The following is a 20,549-nucleotide window of genomic DNA, read 5'->3' as shown; positions in this document are numbered from 1 at the left end:
ATTTTGAGAGTGCATCAGCTCGGGCATTTTGTTCGCGGGGTATGTGGCGGATCTCATATTCTCTGAGTTGTCCGAGCTGTTCCCTGGTTTTATCCAAATATTTTTTCATGGTGGGATCTTTGGCTTGGTAGTTCCCTGTTATTTGTGAGGTGACTACTTGTGAGTCGCTGAAGATGATGAGTTTTTGGGCTCCCACCTCCTTAGCCAGCTTTAAACCAGCTAGTAGTGCTTCATATTCTGCCTGGTTGTTTGAGGCAGAAAACCCGAATTTGAGGGAAAGCTCAATTTGAGTTCCTTGGTTGCTTTCAATTATCACACCTGCGCCGCTTCCAATTTTATTCGAGGAACCATCTACGTAAATATTCCATTCTATGGGGGTCTCCGGGGCGTCTGTAAATTCTGCAATGAAGTCGGCTAAGTATTGTGATTTAATGGCTGTTCGATCTTCGTATTGAAGGTCGAATTCGGACAACTTGACTGCCCATTGTAGGATTCTGCCTGCTAGATCTGTTTTCTGTAATATCCCTTTTATGGGCTGGTTGGTCCGAACCTTAATGGTGTGAGTTTGGAAGTACGGGCAGAGATGTCGAGATGTTAGTATGAGCGCATAGGCAAATTTTTCTATTTTTTGGTAGTTCAACTCGGATCCCTGTAGTGCTTTACTAATAAAGTATACAGCTTTTTGCCTTTTGTCGTCTTCTCGAACCAGTGATGAGGCTATTGCCCGACTTTCTACCGCGAGGTATAATACGAGTGGCTCTTCCCCTCGTGGTCGAGTTAGGATGGGTGGTTGTCCCAGGAAACTTTTGAAGTCCTGAAAGGCTTGCTCGCACTCTATTGTCCATTCGAACTTTTTTCCTTTTCTCAGAGTGGCGTAGAAGGGGAGAGATCTTATTGCTGATCCCACTAGGAATCTGGACAAGGCCGCCAACCTCCCATTGAGTTGTTGTACCTCTTTGACACAAGTTGGGCTCTTCATGTTGAGAATAGCCTGGAATTTATCTGGATTTATCTCGATTCCTCTTTGTGTGAGCATAAAACCGAAGAACTTTCCTGCAAAGGTGCATTTTGCAGGATTGAGTCACATGCCATGCTTCCTTATAGTGTCGAACACTTGGACCAAGTCGGACAATAATGTCTCTTCACTTTGTGTCTTTATCAACATGTCGCCCACATAGACTTCCATGATTTTTCCGATATGGTCTGAAAAGACTTTGTTCATTAGCCTTTGATAAGTTGCCCCTGCGTTTTTAAGACCAAAAGGCATTACGATGTTGCAATAGTTTGCTTTTGGTGTTAGAAATGAGGTTTTTTCCTAATCAGGTGGATACATTGGAATTTGATTGTATCCAGAATATGCATCCATGAACGAGAGGTATTTATATCCGGATGAGGCATCCACCAGTGCGTCGATACTTGGGAGTGGATAAGGATCTTTTGGGCAGGCCTTGTTGATATCGGTGTAGTCGGTGCACATTCGTCACTTCCCATTAGATTTTTTCACCAAGACGACGTTGGCTAGCCATAGTGGGTACTTGACTTCTCTTATGAATCCCGCCTCCAGTAGCGCTTGTACCTATTCTTCCACAGATTGAGATCGTTCTGGCCCAAGTTTTCTTCGTCTCTACTGTATCGGCTGAGATCCTGGATAGACCACCAACTTGTGGCACATTAGTTTGGGGTCTATGCCTGGCATGTCTGCAGCTTTCCATGCGAAGAGATCAACATTATCTCGTAAGAACTGTATCAGTGATTCTTTTGCATCTCTGTTTAGGATCGTGTCGATATTAGTTGTTTTGTCCGTGGTGTTTCCGATCTGAACTTTTTCTACTTCACCTTCGGGCTGTGGACGGACTTCTTCTTATCTCTGAACTCCGCTGAGCTCAATTGTATGGAATTCTTCTCCTCTTCCTTTGAGGTTTAGACTTTCGTTATAACAGCGGCGTGCCATCTTTTGGTCTGCCTTTATTGTAGCTATCCCTTCTGGAGTTGGAAATTTCATGCATAGATGTGGAGTTGAGACTATTGCGCCGAGTTGATTTAAGGTTGTCCGTCCTATTAAGGCATTGTAGGTTGAACTCACGTCGACCACAATGTAGTCTATTTTGAGTGTTCTAGATTGGTTTCTTTTTCCGAAGGCTGTATGTAGTGGCACGTATCCCAATGGTTGTACCGGGGTATCTCCCAGTCCGAACAGGCTGTTCGGGTATGCTTTAAGCTCTTTTTCTTCTAAGCCGAGCTTATCGAAGGCAGTTTTGAATAAGATGTCGGCGGAGCTCCCTTGGTCTATTAATGTGAGGTGGAGATTGGCGTTTGCCAGTATGATGGTGATGACCATGGGATCGTCATGTCCTGAGATGATACCGGATGCATCTTCCTTGGTGAACGTAATTGCAGGGATGTCGGGCGCTTCCTCCTTTCCTTCGACATGATATACTTCTTTAAGATATCTTTTGCGAGATGATTTGGAGATTCCTCCTCCTGCAAATCCTCCATGTATCATATGAACATGTCTTTCTGGCGTACGAGGTGATCGCTCGGTTTGCCCGGCCTCTTCGTCCCTCCTCCTTTTTCTTTGCTCATCGTCTCAGGTGGCCAAATATCGATCTAGTTTTCCTTCTCTTACTAACTTTTCTATGACGTTTTTTAAGTCAAAGTATTTGTTGGTGGAGTGTCCACGGACTCGATGGTATTCACAATATTCATTCCGGTTCCTCCTCCTCTTTTGCCTTTGCATGGTCGGGCTGGGGGTATTTTTTCTGTGTGGCAAACTTCTTTGTAAACATCCACCAGGGACACCCTAAGAGGAGTGTAATTATGGTATTTTTTAATTTTTCCCCTTGCCGATCTTCCTTCTTTTTGGACTCTTTGTCTTTGTCTCGGTAGGTGAATCCGGATTTTGAGGTTTCTCCTAGTCGAGAATTTTCTTCCATGTTGATGTATTTCTCTGCTCGTTCCTGCACTTCATCCAGAGATGTAGGGTACTTCTTTGATATGGATTGGCTAAAAGGTCCTTCTCGCAGGCCATTGATGAGGCCCATGATGGCGGCCTCTGTTGGTAAGCTTTGTATGTCTAGGCATGTTTTGTTGAATCTTTCCATGTAGTTGCGAAGACTTTCCCGATCTCCTTGCTTGATTCCTAGTAGGCTGGGGGCGTACTTAGCCTTGTCTTTTTGGATGGAGAATTTGGCCAGGAACTTTTTGGCTAGGTCATCAAAGCTTGAGATGGACTTCGGAGGTAGGTTGTCGAACCATCTGATTGCTGTCTTTGTGAGAGTTGTTGGAAAAGCTTTGCAACGAACTGTATCTGAGGCGTCGGTAAGATACATTCTACTTCTGAGATTGCTGAGGTGATGGTTGGGATCAGTAGTGCCATCGTACAAAGTCATATCCGGAAGTTTGAAGTCCTTAGGAATTTTGGTCTTCATGATTTCCCTAGTGAATGGATCTTGATCTTTGCGTGAGTTGCCCTCAGGGGGTGGTCCGAGTGGCTCTTGCTTTGAGATCGGCTTCGAGTTTCAGAAGTTTATCTTCTAATTCTTGACGTCGTCTTACCTCTCTTTGTAGATCCTTCCCGACTTCTCATTGATGATGGGTTTCCTTTTCGAGTTGCTTTAATCGATCTTGAAGCGCCTCTATCACTTCCGGATTTGATGAGTTTTTGTCCCCGTTGGATTCCGGAGCGTCTTTTAGTGTAGTGTCCGTGTTTTTGTGCGGTGTTCTATCCTCTAGATCTGAATCGTGGTCGTTGTCATGATCGTTCGCCATGGTGGTGGGATAACTTCCAGGTTCCCCGGCAACGACGCCAATGTTCCGAGGGTTACCTGAAACTGTAGGTCGATCTCGGACGAGATCTTCTATGCTGGTCGGAGATGACGTGTCCGGCTGTAAATGGAGGCTGGAGCAGTCGTGTCCGACTTGTTGAGCTTGGCTGCACTGCTGATCCTTCGTCACCGGAGGGTGGGGGTACCTACAAGAGACTCCGATACTTAAGTTAGCATGTGTATTAAATAGGTTTTTAGTAGAATTAGAGTATGAGTTATACCTGGGTGCTCCAGTGTATTTATAATGGTGTGGAGTGACCTTTTTAGATAAGATAAGTTAGTTATCTTATCTTATCTTATCTTTGAGTTGAGGTCAGCTTATCTTTTAAAGGAACCGCCCTTATCTCTATAGGCTCGGACTGCCTTTGGATTTAGGTCGTGTTCCTCTATTTGGGCCCCTTACTGGGCTTTCTTGTCGATTCGACCGACCTCTTTGAGAAGAGGTCGGATAGCCTGACCTAAAGAGATCGGTCGCTTTATTACTGAACATCCCGGATTGGGTAGCTTGACCCAGGGTATGAACACGTTCTGAAAAGTTAGAATGATAATTTGAGGATTTAAATGCGATTTTTGGACTCAGTGTGTCTTTCTGAGTCAGAAAATGTATTTTCTGCGAAAAACTGTAAAAAAACTATAAATCGGCAACCGGTTCAAGTCTGCCCGGTGCCGCACGAGAAAGAGTGGAAACAGCCAAAAACCTTAGAAATAAAAAACCAGGTGTTAATTTTAAAGGTTTGTTTGGCCCGAAGTTGGGCCAAACGGGCTAAAAACGCTAACGAGTTGAACCGGGCCCAAGTTAGGCCCAAGTCCAACATATATAAAGGCTCATTAATGAATCCATTCATCATTAAACACACACACACAACAGAATTGAGAAGAGAGGGGGGAAGAAGAAGAAAACCCCCATTAACACTATTCACTCCTCACTTCAACTTGCGATATCTCGAGCTATGGTGTTCCGATTTACGTGCCGACAGTGGCTACGCATTTTTTGTGAAGAGCTCTACAAAACCCAGATAAGAAACTAGTATGGCAAGCTCGAAATTCTCTCAGTTCTTCTCTCCAAAATTTTGAATTTTTAGGGCTTTGGGTTAAATGAGTTTTTGTGATTTTAGATGTTTAGGTTTTCTCTAATCCTTGCTTAGCATTAGATTTTGGCTATTAAATCTGTTGGAAAAGGTAAGAGATATTAAACCCTTGTGATATTATGTTTAAATGGAACCCTAGGTTGATTTTTGATGGTTTATGCATATATAGTTTGATTATTGTGAGTTTAGAGCTTGTTGGTGCTTGTTGGAGTTACATTGGTGGCTTGCTTGTGGTTGGAAGCTCAATTGGTTCTCAATTTTGAGTTTTGGTTCATATAGGAAATCGGCCAAGGTATGGTTTTGGTTTCCTCTATGTAATATATAATATTTCTGGACATTTAGGCTAGTGATCCATAGTATAGGATTGAATTAAATTGGTTGTTAGAATTGTTGTATGATGATATATGATGATTTGATGATTTGGGTTGTTGATGAATTAAAATGTTGATGTTGATAGTATGGTATTGAAGATTGAGATTGAGATTGAAATTAAAATTGATTATGATGATTGTTGAAAATGGTGGAATGGAATTTGATTAATGTGTTTATTTAAAAAATGAATGTATTGTTATGTATTTGATAATGGAAATTGATGAATGTGGTTGGTGGAGAAATGATTATAGTGTTATATATTTGATATTTGAGGATGAGGATATTGAAGGGTGAATGAAAAATTTTGGTATGAATGGTAGGTTGTGACACAAAGGGTGAGTTATGAGGTAAATTGGAGTTGGTATGGTTTGGTCTGATTTTGGTTGAAATATTTTGAAAGTTGAGGTTTGGCAAAATTCTACATAATCTATTTTCTAGCAGCATCTTCGGACGCTTTTTGGGAACGATCTAACCATCATAATTGAATGGGATTAATTTTTCTCGAATCTTTGTGATGTGTAGAAAAATTCTGGAAAATTTGGTTAATGTTTAACGGTTGGATTAGGAGATATAAATTTTTTAAGTTTGTTACTATAAAACTGATTTTCTGCTGTTACATAATCAAACCAGCAACTTTCCAAGCCTATATCTCCCAATCCTGACCATAATTTTGAGTGGAACCAAAAGGACATTGAGACTTGGACTATTTTCTTATTTCTGTCAAAATTTTAGACTATTATAAATTTTGTAGAAGGAGTTGTGCTCGGTTTAAAAATAGAGCTCTTAGCTATTTTGACAACAAAACTAGTTTTTGAAAGTAAACTTGTAATCAGTATAACTCTCTCCAGATAAATGATTTTTCTATGAGACTTTGACTGACTTAAAGCTCTATGAGTCTAGTTTCGTTTTGGAAAATTTTAGATATATCAAATGAAAATATGATTTTTGGTGGATTTTCTAAGAACAGGGTAGCTTGCTGTCTTGGTGCAGAGATTTCAAACTTAAAATCAATTTTTGCAAGAGAAATGGTTTTACTTTTTTATTTTATTCAACTAAACTATTTCAACTGAGTTTGAATCTATAGAATACTTCCATTTTGAGTCTAGAGACGGAGAATTAGGCTTGTAAACTTCTGTGACACCTATTTAAGACTTTTGGCTCGTTTTTGGATATCAAAACGTAGAGAAGGTCCTAGGTGATTTTAACTTGGTAATTTGATAAAAAGTTAGAAAATTGAGGCTTAGGTTTCGGGTGTACTGAGGATGGGCTTGGTGGAATGAGAACGAGGAATGGAGATGTTGGATTGAAAGTGGTTGAGATGAGTCGATGACTCAGAATGAGATGATGGATCCATGGCATACTGAAAAATATTTTCTGAAAACCACTGATATATCATTTGTATATTGAGATTATGAGACGCTATGCGTCCGGTGATAAACCCCATTTGTAGGGTTTATCTTGTGCTTAATTTAGGGGGTTTTATGACCTTTTACCCACATTTATTCAATGAAATAGCATGGTTTTATAACTTCTCTTTTAATTGTACTTAAGAGTGAAAACATGCTTTTAGGACTTAAAATAGCTAAATTTAATTCACCTTGATTCCATTAGATGCCTTGATATGTCTGTTAAGTGATTTCAGGTTTGGGAGGCAAAGATTGGATCAAGGGAATGAAGGAAAATCATGTAAAAATGGAGAGCTCATGAAGAAATTAAGGAATCGCAAAAGCTGTCAAGCCGACCTCTTTACACTTAATCAACCATAACTTGAGCTACAGAGGTCCAAATGACGCGGTTCTAGTTGCGTTGGAAAGCTAACATCTGGAGCTTCGAAATGATATAAGATTTGTCATAGTTGCACCGTGCATAGGGGTGCGCACGTGCACGGTACGTGTACGTGCCGATGGTGGCACATGATTTACTTAATGCAACTCGTGGCCAGCGAATTCTAAAGCCTTGTGGCGGTTGGATCCCGCCTGTCGAGGTAGCGGCGGTGGCGTAAGGGCAGAGGTTTGTCCCACTTGCGTTGAGATGCGAGGTCGGTGGCAAGAGTATCCCGCTCGCATCCCTTCGGATCAAGAGAGCGTGTGGGCGCAAAATCCTGAACAGTGATCCGAGCACTATATCTCAGGGGTTCCTATATGATGATTCCGAAGGGTGACATCTCCATGGAGATGTGTCGGGTTGGCAGTTCAACCGACAATGTGATATCACAACCAATAGGGCCAGCATTCATCATGTGCATTTTCTATCTGTTTGCATGCTTTGCCGACTTGAAATTTCTTGCCAATTAGTATAACATGTCTAAGTGCTACTTGAATTAATTGCCTATTATGCTTCTACTTGTGTTTTACTTGCATTGTATAAAATTGTGTTTTCTACTGGGATTGAGGAGGTTTGGAAGGCGGTGGCGATGAGATCTCATGGAGGATAGGTTGGTGAAGGCTGTGGGACAGCGGTGTTTAGTTAGAATAGAAATCCCCTAAGATAGAATGCCCTATTTATTTATGTGAAAGTTTATATATGATACTTATTCATTTTAGTATGCCTTAAGATTGAATCTTGTGATGGATATGAAGTCTAGGATTGCCTTTGGCGTCCCGGGGTCTTATATCTTACATCACTGGGCACTTTTACAATATTGAGAACCTTCGGTTCTCATACCATATTTCTGTTGTGTTTTTCAGATGCAGGTCGTAACCCACCTCGGTGAGTTGTGATAAACCACTATTTTATAGTTTATCTTGTGCTTAATTGAGTGGATTTTACCCACCATTCTCATACTTATTCACAGAATTTGCAGAATTTTACAATCCCTTCCCAATTTTGTTCTATGGTTGAAAACTTGCTTCCTAAGCCTTTAAATTATGTATTTTAATGTCATTTTATACCATTCGATGCCGTGATCTGTGTGTTAAGTGTTTTTAGGCTTTATAGGGCAGGAATGGCTTAGAGGATGGAAAGGAAGCTTGCAAAAATGGAAGGAACACAAAAAACCAAGGAGCTGACCAGCGAGGAACGATGCGTGCGCGTACCTGACGCATGCGCGTGATTTGGAGCTTTCCATGGTGACGCGTGCGTGTACCTGACACGTACGCGTGACACGCGAAGATGATCAGCGACGCGTATGCATGACAGGCGCCACGTGCAGAAAACACAGAAGACGCTGGGGGCGATTTTGGGCTGAGTTTGGACCCAGTTTTTGGCCCAGAAATGCATACTAAAGCCAGGGGACAAGCAGAGACTCAAGATACATTCATACACTTCTCATTATTCACAATTGGAGGATTTAGATGTAGTTTTCTAGAGAGAGAGAGGCTCTCTCCTCTCTCTAGGCTCTCTCCTCTCTCTAGGTTTTTAGGATTTCCCTTAGTTTTAGGTTTATTTCTTCCCAATTCTAGGTTCAATGTTCATTTAATTTAGTTTTCTTATATTTTTATTTACTCTATTACTTTAATTTATTTTCTTCTCTTGTTAATTCATTAATACAAAGAACTATTTTTACTTTTAATTAGTTTTCAGTTATTATTTAATTTATCATGTCTTCCTTTTATTCCCTTTATATGTCTGTGAACGTTATATTCATTTCAATAAATTCCCAACTTGACTTGGGAGTTGATTAAAAGGAGACCCTTGAGTTAGAATACTCAAGTGTTAATTCTAATTGAAAGTTGTTGGTTAACTCTCTAGTCTCTAACTCTAATGCTTCCTTAGGAGAGAATTAGGACTTGAGGATGGAGTTGGTTAGTTAGTTACTTGACTTTCCTTTATTAAGTAAGTGATGACTAAGTAGAACAACAACCTTTTACCATTACACTTGGGAAAATTCAACAAGGATAGAACTTCCAATTAATCTTCTCCCGGTCAAGGCTTTTTATTTTGATTATATAAATTCTCCTGTTAATTTGCACTGCTTTAAATTACAATTATTTATTTTTCTGTTCTTAAAATCAAAATTTTCTCAGAAAAACCCATAACCAATAATAACTACACCTCTTTGAAGTTCCTTGAGAGACGACCCGAGGTTTGAATACTTCAGTTATTACTTTTAAGGGGTTTGTTACTTGTGACAACTAATTTTTTGTATGTAAGGATTATTGTTGGTTTAGAAACTATACTTTCAACGAGAATATATTTGTGAATTCTAGACCACACAAAAGTCCGTTCATCAAGTTGCTTTGATGGTGACAGGAGCGGAGGATATCTATCTGTTTTAAAGTCTTTTGATCTCTTTTTTATATATCTCTCATCTTTTGTATTTTGCTTTGCCTAGAGGCTTGAATTTGAGAGAACAAAACTTGTATAAGCCGTTTTTACTGTCTAGTTTCATGTTCGGTTTGTATATGGCTAGCCTGCTTAAACTCCGCGAGCTGTGGCTAGAGTCTTATGATATTATACTATTATACTATGATATTTTGTTATTTTATACCTGTTTCTTGTGCCTTAAATCAGTAGCTTCGTTAGCACGTTTTGCGCTTTTAAAATCCTATTTTTGAGCTGCATCCTTCATCGGGCTTCTAGATTATACTATTCTTTATATATATATATATATATATATATATATATATATATATATATATATATATATATATATATATATATATATATATATATGTATGAGCTTAGAACTGTCGTAATCCTTGATTAACCTTTGCTTTACGACGTTAGGTAAAGCTTAGGCTAATTAGGGTGTTACATTTAGTGGTATCAGAACGGTTCATCCTCGTGAGCCTGAGGGATGGACCGATTGTGCTTTATTGCATACTCTGTGTGTCTTTTTTTTTATGCTATTAGACTATCTGCTTGATATTTCATAGCATGCTTGTTTGTGAGTGCCTATTTGGGGATAATTGAAGCACTAGGCTTTTGATATTGAGACTGATCACCTTAATATCGATTGTTTGGTGCAGACAGGAACCCTATATGGCCCCTCGCGGATGAGGTCGAGCACGTTCACGAGGAAGTAGGAATGAGTAACTAGCTGACAATCATGTCGAATTTATGGCGACTATGGCTAATTTGGCAAACACTGTAGAGGCTAATGCTGTTGCGACTCTGCAAGCTGTGCAGAGGTTAGGCTAACTGTCTGGAAACAGAAATGGAAATGGGAACAGCGAAGGGAATGCTCATGATAATGCTGAGGGAAATGGAGATGATGCGGGTGGCATTCCGATGACCTTGGTGACGTTCTTCAAGTTTGATCCACCAACATTCCAAGGATCAACTAATCCTACCGAAGCAGACAACTGGTTCCGGGATATAGAACGTGCCTTACAGGCGCAGCATGTTCCAAACAATCAATATGTTGAATTTGCTGCTTATCAGCTTGCGGGAGAGGCCTAGCACTGGTGGCAAGCAGAGTGCCGCTTGTTACGGCTCCTGAACGCAGATGTTCCTTGGGATGTGTTTCAAACAACCTTCTACAAGAGATACTTCCCTGAGTCTGCAAGGGAAGCAAAGGAGATGGAACTGATGCAGCTAAAGCAAGGTTCCATGTCTGTGGCAGATTACACCAACAAGTTTGAGTAGCTTTGTAGGTTTTCTAGGGTATGTCAGGGTGCCCCGGGGACTTATGAGAGCTGGAAGTGTATTAAGTACCAGAGGGGATTGAAGGATAACATAATAACTGCTGTGGCTCCTATGGAGATTCGTATCTTCTCCGATTTGGTAAACAAAGCAAGGGTGGTTGAGGAGTATGCCAAGATAGTGGCGGCATCCAAGGAGACTCATGGAGGAAATTCTAGCAAGGGACGTGGCAAGTATTTCCATCCTAGGGGTCCAAGCTTCAAAAGAGGGGGATATGCGCCTCAAGGGCAAGGAAGCTTCAGAAAGAACACTCATGACCAGTTTCAGCGTGGCAGAGGAAGAGGAAATCATAGTAAGAATTCTCCGGATTCGGCTTGTGTGCGTTGTGGACGTTTTCACCCGTATGACTCATGCAAGATTGGTTTAGGTGGTTGCTTCAACTGTGGATTACCTGGTCCTATTGCAAAGAACTGCACGCGTGGGAAGAACCCGAATGCGGGTCAAGGTCAACATCAGGGGCGAGTCTTTGCTGTGAATGCCAAGGATGCTTCCAAGGTGGATCCGTTGATGAGAGGTATATGTCTTATTGGTGATAAAACGATAATTGCATTGTATGATACTGGAGCATCGCATTCATTTATTTCGTTTGCTAAGGTGGAGGAACTAGGCTTGAAAGTGTCAGAGTTACCTTTTGATCTGCATGTACATACTCTGCATTAGACGGTCATGATTAGGTCAGGTTGTAGGCAAGTAGGATTTAAACTTGAGGGTAGAGACTTTGTGCATGATTTGATCTGTTTATCAATGATTGGATTGGAGATGATTTTGGAGTTTGATTGGTTGTCAAAGAATCAGGTTTTGTTAGATTGCTTCGAGCGGTCAATTCAGTTTATGCCGGAAGGAGAGAAAGGAGTAGTGATAGCTGAAGTTACTACCTAAAGTCGGTAATGGTGCACTGTAGTGGGGAAGAGTGTTAGGGTTACATCTTGTTAACTGCTAATGCTTCGGGCGATGCACAGAACTTAGATCAGATCCCGGTGGTTAGAGACTTTCAGGAGGTATTTCCGGAGGATATTCCTGAATTTCCACCTCAAAGGGAGATTGAGTTTGCGATTGAATTGGTGCCAGGAGCCAGACCAGTGTCGATTGCACCGTATAGAATGGCTCCGATAGAGTTGGCAGAGTTAAAGATTCAGTTGGAGGAGCTTTTGAATAAGAGGTTCATTCGACCGAGTGTATCACCGTGGGAGCGCTAGTTTTATTGGTGAAGAAGAAGGATGGAGGAATGCGACTGTGTGTGGACTACCGACAGTTGAATAAAGTGACTGTGAAGAACAAGTAGCCGCAGCCAAGGATAGATGATTTGATGGATCAACTTCAAGGAGCTGGGGTATTTTCCAAAATTGATCTAAGATCTGGTTACCATCAGATAAGGGTGAAAGAGGATGATATCCCTAAGACAGCATTTAGGACCCACTATGGACACTACGAGTTTGCGGTTATGTCCTTTGGGTTAACGAATGTACCTGATGTTTTCATGGATTACATGAACAGAGTGTTTCGTCCCTTTTTAGACAAGTTCGTGGTGGTTTTCATAGACGATATCTTGGTTTACTCTAAGATGGCGAAGGAGCATGAGGAATACTTGAGAACTGTGTTGCAAATCCTAAAGGAGCGAAAATTGTACGCTAAGTTGTCGAAGTTTGAGTTCTGGAAGGAGGAAGTGAAGTTCTTAAGCCATGTGGTGAGCAAAGAAAGAATAGCCGTGGATCCTTCTAAGGTAGAAGCGGTGATGGAATGGGAAAGACCAACAACAGTGACCGAAGTCAGGAGCTTTTTGGGCTTAGCCGGATATTACCGGAGATTCATCGAAGGATTCTCCCGGATTGCACTACCAATAATTAAATTGACAAGGAAAGAAGCGCCTTTTGTTTGGACGTCGGAATGTGAAGAGAGTTTCCAAACTTTGAAGCAGAAGTTAACTTCATCACCTGTTTTAATCTTGCCAGAACCGCATGAACCGTTTGAAGTGTACTGTGATGCTTCCTTGAAGGGTTTGGGTTGCGTGTTGATGCAACACCAGAATGTGGTGGCTTACGCATCGCGTCAGCTGAGGCTGCATGAGGTAAATTACCCAACTCATGACTTGGAATTAGCGGCGATTGTGTTTGGATTGAAGATTTGGAGGCACCACTTGTACGGAGTGAGGTTTAGCATCTTTTCTGATCATAAGAGTCTCAAGTACATCTTCGATTAGAAAGAGATTAACATGCGTCAGAGGAGATGGATGGAGTTGCTTAAGGACTATGATTTTAAACTGAGTTATCATCCCGGAAAGGCGAATGTGGTAGCAGACGCTTTGAGTCGGAAGTCCTTGATAATTGCTTGGATGAGAATTAAGAAGGAGGAGCTAGTGGAGAAGATTGTGGATCTTAAATTGGATATTGGTGAAGTTGCCGGAAGAGCTCGCCTGAATCAGTTACAAATATCAAGTGACTTTAAATCTGAACTCCTAAAGGCTCATCAAAACGATGACGTGTTACCTAAGGTGTTGCCAGCTATCGAGCAAGGGAAGCAATGGAGAGTGTCATGGGATCAAGATGGATTGTGGAGATTCAAGGGTAGGTGATGAGTCCATATTTTCTGATATATTTTAACTTGATTTGAATGAATTTTATCACATAAACCTACACTTAAGCACCATAATAGCATACTTTTGTGTTTGATCCCTAAATTGAACCTAAATGTGAAAACATGCATTTTTGTGCTTGGAATGAGCAATTTAATTCCACTTTTATTCCATTTGATGCCATGATAGGTTTGTTGAGTGATTTCAGGCCTTGGAGGCAAGAATGGATAGCCAAAAGTGGAAGAAAGCATGTACAAGGTAGAAAACATGAAGAAAATAATGAGGAAGCACACAGCCATACGTGCGTGCGCACAAGGATGCGTGCGTACGCACAAGGAGGAAATCAGCATGCATGCATGCGCACAACCCCTCTGTGCGTATGCACAAGTGGAAATTCGACGAAGTGTGCGGACGCACACATCTGTGCGTCCGCACAGGTACCAGCGCATGCCTCCATTAAAAAGTAACGTGTTGCGCGGTTTTTGGGGTCTCTAGGCCCATTTTTGAAGTGCTGAAGGCTGGTTTGGAAGGCTATATTAAGGGCATATCAACACATAACAAGAGAGCTCACTTGGAGGGTAGAAACACATAGTAGGAGTAGGAGTAGTGTAGATTAGGAAATTCTCTCTTAGGGTTTTAATTAGGGTTTGTAGAATTTTATACTTCAAGTTTGATTTTGGATTATAGCAATTGCATTGTAAGTATTCCTTTAATTTCCCTTTCAATTACACTACTTGTTCTACAGTTTCATATATTTTACTCTCTCTTGTCAATATTCACCTCGTCTTGCAATTTCGGATTTCTAATTGTTGAATTTGATGTTTGATGCTTATTTTATGTTTGTTGAGTTGCTTTGGTTACTTGTTATCATTTATGGTTCATAGCTTTCCCTATTTTTCCAATTTTGCCATGTTTCATATTTATGCCCACTATGTGTTTGATGAAATGCCTATTTTGGTTATGGGGTAGTGATGATGTTTTTATGGAAAAATGAATTTCCAAAACACCTAAAACTCACCGGCAAGTATATCGGGTCGCATCAAGTAGTAAAACTCACGTGAGTGAGGTCGATCCCACGAGGATTGATGGATCAAGCAACTTTAGTGGGTGATTAGTTTAGTCAAGCTAACATTGAAGTGAATTGTGTGAAATTGTAACCAACAGAAAATAAAGGACAATGAATTTAAAGTTGCAGAATGTAAATTGGCAAGTAACTTAAAGAGCAAGAAATGTAAATTGCAAGAAATGTAAATTGCATGAAATTAAAGGGGAGTGGGTGCTGAAAATTAAAGAAAGCAATAGATCAAGCAACTGGAAATTTAAATTACCGGAAGAATAAAGGAAATTGGATGCTGGGAATTAAAACAGAATTGAAATTGTGAAGTGCAGTGAATTAAGGAACGCTCAGATGCTCAGCTCAATTGCAAAATAAAATTGAAGATCTCAGGGAATCAAAGAGACTAGAAAACGAGTCTAGATCTCAAGCCCTTCCTTGATTCAACAGCAGATAATTGCAGAAGAAAATAGAGAAGAAAGCAGTAAAGACAATTTAGATCCAAATCACAATTCCTTCAAATTATGCAGCAAGTAAACAGAGAGAATTCTCAAGATGAGATTGAAACAGAATTTCTTCAATTCTCAATCCAAAATTTCAAAACAAAAATGAAAACTAAGAGAGAGCTCTCTGTTCTAGCCTCTAGTGCTCTCCAATGGAGCTCGCCTCCAATGCTCTCTATTAGAGCCAACCTGCTCTGTAAAATGAAAATGATGCCTTTTATAGGCTTTTACAAACATGACAAATAAAATTGAAAGAAAATTACAAAGAAAATGAAATTCCTAATCAAATTGTTTCTTGTGCCTTTGAGTGATGTCAATTGGGCTTTTGGCCTTGATGGAATTGGGTTGAAGATAGCCTCTGTTGATTGCTCTTGATGTTGGAAAGAAACCCACTTGTGAACCGGGCCATGAACCATTAAAACTTGAGTTAAAGTTTGAGACAAACTTTGACTCAAACTTATTCACCAAACTCATCATGCAGATGGCCATTTTGCTGTCATCCACGTTTGAGCCAAAGTTTGAGGTCAAACTTTGAGCCAAACGTGGATCCCTCTTGTTGCATATCAAGCCTTGGGGTGCTACTTTGTCCTCTTGTCAATGTTGCCAATTTTATACCCACTATAAACTATTATAAATGGTTGGAAAGCTCTGAATGTCAGCTTTCTAACCCAATTGGAATCACCTCAATTGGACATCTACAACTCAAGTTATACTCCTTTGAAGAGGATAGGGTCGCTGGCTTCGGTGTGCAACGTTTGAGGTAAAGTTTGCCTCAAACGTGGTCGAAAACGCCAGTTTTGGAGGCTCAAACGCATTGTCCACCCCATACTATTAATATTGTTGGAAAGCCCTGAATGTCTACTTTCCAATGCCATTGGAAGCGCATCATTTGGAGCTCTACAGCTCGAGTTATACTCCGTCGAAGGTGCAGAGGTCAGTTGGCCTCACTGCAGGTTGCCACCATGTTCGTTTATGCATATTTCGGGGCAGTTTTCTCCCTCAATTTTAGTGTCCACCATGCAGTGCCATATATGCTTGGAAAGTTCTCGATTCCTACTTTCCATTGCTTTTTGAATCACCTCATTTGGAGCTCTGTAGCTCAAGTTATTCATGTTGGAAGTATACCCCTTCAGGCTGTGTTTGTTGTGGCGCCAACGTTTGCCTAAAAGCTTGAGGTCAAACATTGGCGCAAGTTTTTGCTCTCTCCAGGGTGTATTTGTTGTGGCGCCAACGTTTGCCTAAAAGCTTGAGGTCAAACGTTGGCGCAAGCTTTTGCTCCATCCAGGGTGAATTCAACTCTTCCAAAAGTTTGAGCTAAAGTTTGAGGCAAGCTTTTGCTCAAGATTTTTGTTCTCTCTTGCTCCTTGCCATTTCTTCTTTCTTCAACCTTCTTCAAAACTCTTTTCACCTATCATCAATTAACCAAGCACATCGAAGCTATGCTCAAAATCATGAGATTTCTTCTTCTTCTTGAAATTCAAGTGATTATGGTACAAGAACTCATTAAAATGCATCAATTTATCCATGGTTGATTGAATCTAAGGAAAACATGAAATTCTACCCAAATGGCTTACTTATGACTCAAGAAAGTGCATAAAACCTAAAAAAACAAAGAAAAAGCATAGAAAAACATGATATGATGACATGTCATCACAACACTAAACTTAAACCTTGCTTGTCCCCAAGTAAGAAAAGAATCATGCAATAGAGATTGACAATCCAAGGTAAGAAGAATAGCAACTCAATGTTCATGGCAAGCTAGTTTTCTATGCATGCTACAATTACAAAAGAGATGTAAATGATTGATGCTTCTCTCTAGCTCAATTTATGAAATCTTTCTCTTATATTTCTTCCTTGAAACAAGCTTTTGATTTTCTTACTAGCTTCTCCTTTTGGGTGCTTTGCCCCATGAGTTGATAACAAAGCTATGACTTCTAAATGCTTTGTTTTCAAGTATTACCACTTGATAGATAAGCACCACAAGTATTTGATTAGAGGACTTCATTAAGCTCATTTTTCTTTTCTTTTCTTGACTCTCTAATCATTGATGCTCAGAGCCTTGAGCTTTGAGAGAGTGATTTTGCACTTGAGCCTAGCCTTGACTTCTAAGTGTTTTGTTTTCAAGCATTTGGCTTGATACATAAACACCACAAGTACTTAACAAATAAATTGCCATTGGTACTCAGAGCCTTCAGCTTTCTCATTCTTTCCCTTTTTCTTTTCTTGCCCTTTTTTGCTTTTTCTTTCAAGGTTTTCATGATTTTCAAAAGATTTCACAAAATGTACTAGATGAAAACTTTAATTAAATAAAATCCAATGCAATTGAGCAACAATTAATAATACTAGCTTTCCAATACTTGTATGCACATGCTAAAATCTTCTTTAATGCCTTGTTTGTTTATGATCATGATACTTTACTGCTTTAAGCTTTACAAAACTCAAGTTGGTAGTCATAATGGGATGGCAACATGTTACAAATCAGGATTCAAGTTATGCTTTATTCATACACACATGTAAACAGAAAGGATGAAGACAATCATGCAATTTAAGTGCTGGAAATAAATGAGAGGAAAAAGAACTCTACAACCTTGTAGTTCATCTTTCGTCATTGTTGTCCTTTTTTCCTCTATTCTTTCTCTTTCCCTTGCCAACTCAGAATGCTTGCTCATCCTCAAGAAACAATTAGAATAATGGCTATGGGGCTAAGATGGATCATGAGTGTCTCACACAATGAAATGTTAGCAATACATGTGTTTCAAGCAAGCAAAATTAAAGATAACAATCAAGGCACAAGAGACAGAGACATTGTGATTGCATATATAAGAAGGTGTGCACAATACATTGCATAAAAGATAAGTGGCACACCAAACTTAGTGTGACACTTTCACTTGGAATCAATGCAAGTATCCAGTAAAGATTTGAAGCAAATTGTGTTGCATAGCAATACCAAACTTAGAATGCAATCCTATGTCCATTTATTTGAATTAAAACCAAGCAAATGAAACTGTTATTTATTAAGTACAATCACCAAGCCAAGAATCTATCATTAATAAAGCTCTCTTGGTAATGTATTAATAAACACAGTAAATAAGCAAACTAAAATGAAAGCATTAAAAACAAAGAATTAACTAAAGTAAACAGAATAACAAAATATCAAACCAAAATAAAATTAACACTTCAAAGACATTATGGTTATGCAGACAAGTGGTGTTGTTGAATGATTTGCATAGAAAAATAGGTGGCACACCAAACTTAGAATCTTGGTGTGTCACTTTCATTTTTGATTTGATGCAATCATCCAAAAAGATTGAAAACAAATTGTTGCAAGGCAACACCAAACTTAGAATGTAACCATATGCCAATTTATTGAATTTAAACAAAACAAAGAACGAAAACAAAGCAGAGAAGAGAAATTATACCTACGGTTGACATGTTGTTCACTTTCTTCCTCTTCTTCCAGTTTGTTAAGAGGAATGACTTCAAGGGAGGAGAAGATTCAGCTATTGTCCCCTGTCTTGTTTTCCTCTCAGCAAGCTTCCTTTTGTACATGGCTTGATTGAGCTTGCTTGCTATTGGTCCAGGGGTTGGATTGCTTGTGGTTGACCTCCTCTTGAATGTTGTCCTTGGTAGCTTGGTCACAATTCTCTTCTTGGTGCTTTTGTTAATTGCTTTCACTTTCTTGAATCCAAGTCTTGGTGGTTGTGTGATTGTTGGAGTCTTCTTTTCATCAAGAGCCTCTTGTATTGGTGGTTCCATAAGCCCTTCCTTCATATGATTTTCTGCTTCACTTGAGTGTGAATTCTCTTGAGTATCTTCCTCCATTTTTTCTTCATGATTTTCCATTAATTCCTTTGGGAGGGAATCTTTATGTTTCATTGTCACCTCAAGTAGCTTTTGTGATTGTAAAATCCTTGGCTCATGTTCCTCATCCTTCATTGCAATTTCACTTGACACAGGGACCTTTTGTTCTTGTTTTTCCACTTCCTCACCCACAAATTTGTCTTCATCCTCACTGTTTGATGGTTCTAAGTTCCTCTTTGTTTGCTCTAAGGGCCCATTCATCTTCTTGAGGATGGTTTCTTTCCAGGATTGGGGTTGTGTGTATCTTTCCACGAGTTTTCTGTGTATTTCAATGGCTTGGCATTGGCTTTCTAAGGGTTCTTTGGACCATTGAAGGTAATCCTCAACTGATAATTCAAGAGATGAAGGTTGAGAGTAATTTTGGTGACATGGATGTGTTGTGGTGAAGTTGTGTTGAGGGGTATGGAATGAGTTGTGTGATTGATGGGATGACTTGTATGAATTTTGGAGAAAACTTTGTGTTGAGGCATAATCAAGTGATGAAGAACTTTCAAATGAGAAACTGGGACGTGAGGGTAGATGCTCTTCCATTCTTTGGTGATGCTTCCATCCACCATGAGGATAATGATATGAATCATTTTGTGGTGGTGGTTGGTATCCCATATGATTTTTTTGCTCATTTTGTGTCTCTGAAGCAAATCTCCATGAATTGGAGTGCTCAGAATGTGTATTCTCTTGGTGATATTCCCAGCCACCATTAGAGATTGGTGATGGTGGGTAATATCCCATAAAATTTGTTTGATCATAAGATGAGTTGAACTCCATTTGAATTTTGTAAAACACAACACCAAGGAAAATTGAAATTCATATCTCAGAGATGAATTTCTTAGTGAGGCAATAACTCAAACACCTTGGTTTCAACTTAGAACAGAGAACAAAAATAAAGAAAATGCTTGATCTAGACTTCTCACCCACTTAATCATTTTTGATCTAAATCAATCTCCGGCAACGGCGCCAAAAACTTGATGATGTTTTTGTGGAAAAACGAATTTCCAAAACACTTAAAACTCACCGGCAAGTATACCGGGTCGCATCAAGTAGTAAAACTCACGTGAGTGAGGTCAATCCCACGAGGATTGATGGATCAAGCAACTTTAGTGGGTGATTAGTTTAGTCAGGCTAACATTGAACTGAATTGTGTGAAATTGTAACCAACAGAAAGTAAAGGACAATGAATTTAAAGTTGCAGAATGTAAATTGGCAAGTAACTTAAAGAGCAAGAAATGTAAATTGCAAGAATCTTAAATTACAAGAAATGTAAATTGCATGAAATTAAAGGGGAGTGGGTGCTGAAAATTAAAGAAAGTAATAGATCAAGCAACTGGAAATTTAAATTACCGGAAGAATAAAGGAAATTGGATGCTGGGAATTAAACAGAATTGAAATTGTGAAGTGCAGTGAATTAAGGAACGCTCAGATACTCAGCTCAATTGCAAAATAAAATTGAAGATCTCAGGGAATCAAAGAGACTAGAAAACGAGTCTAGATCTCAAGCCCTTCCTTGATTCAACAGCAGATAATTGCAGAAGAAAATAGAGAAGAAAGCAGTAAAGACAATTTAGATCCAAATCACAATTCCTTCAAATTATGCAGCAAGTAAACAGAGAGAATTCTCAAGATGAGATTGAAACAGAATTTCTTCAATTCTCAATCCAAAATTTCAAAACAAAAATGAAAACTACGAGAGAGCTC

Source organism: Arachis hypogaea, chromosome 18 (genome assembly GCF_003086295.3).
Source record: "Arachis hypogaea cultivar Tifrunner chromosome 18, arahy.Tifrunner.gnm2.J5K5, whole genome shotgun sequence".
NCBI lineage: Eukaryota > Viridiplantae > Streptophyta > Magnoliopsida > Fabales > Fabaceae > Arachis > Arachis hypogaea.
Note: the sequence above shows the minus strand (reverse complement) of the source record.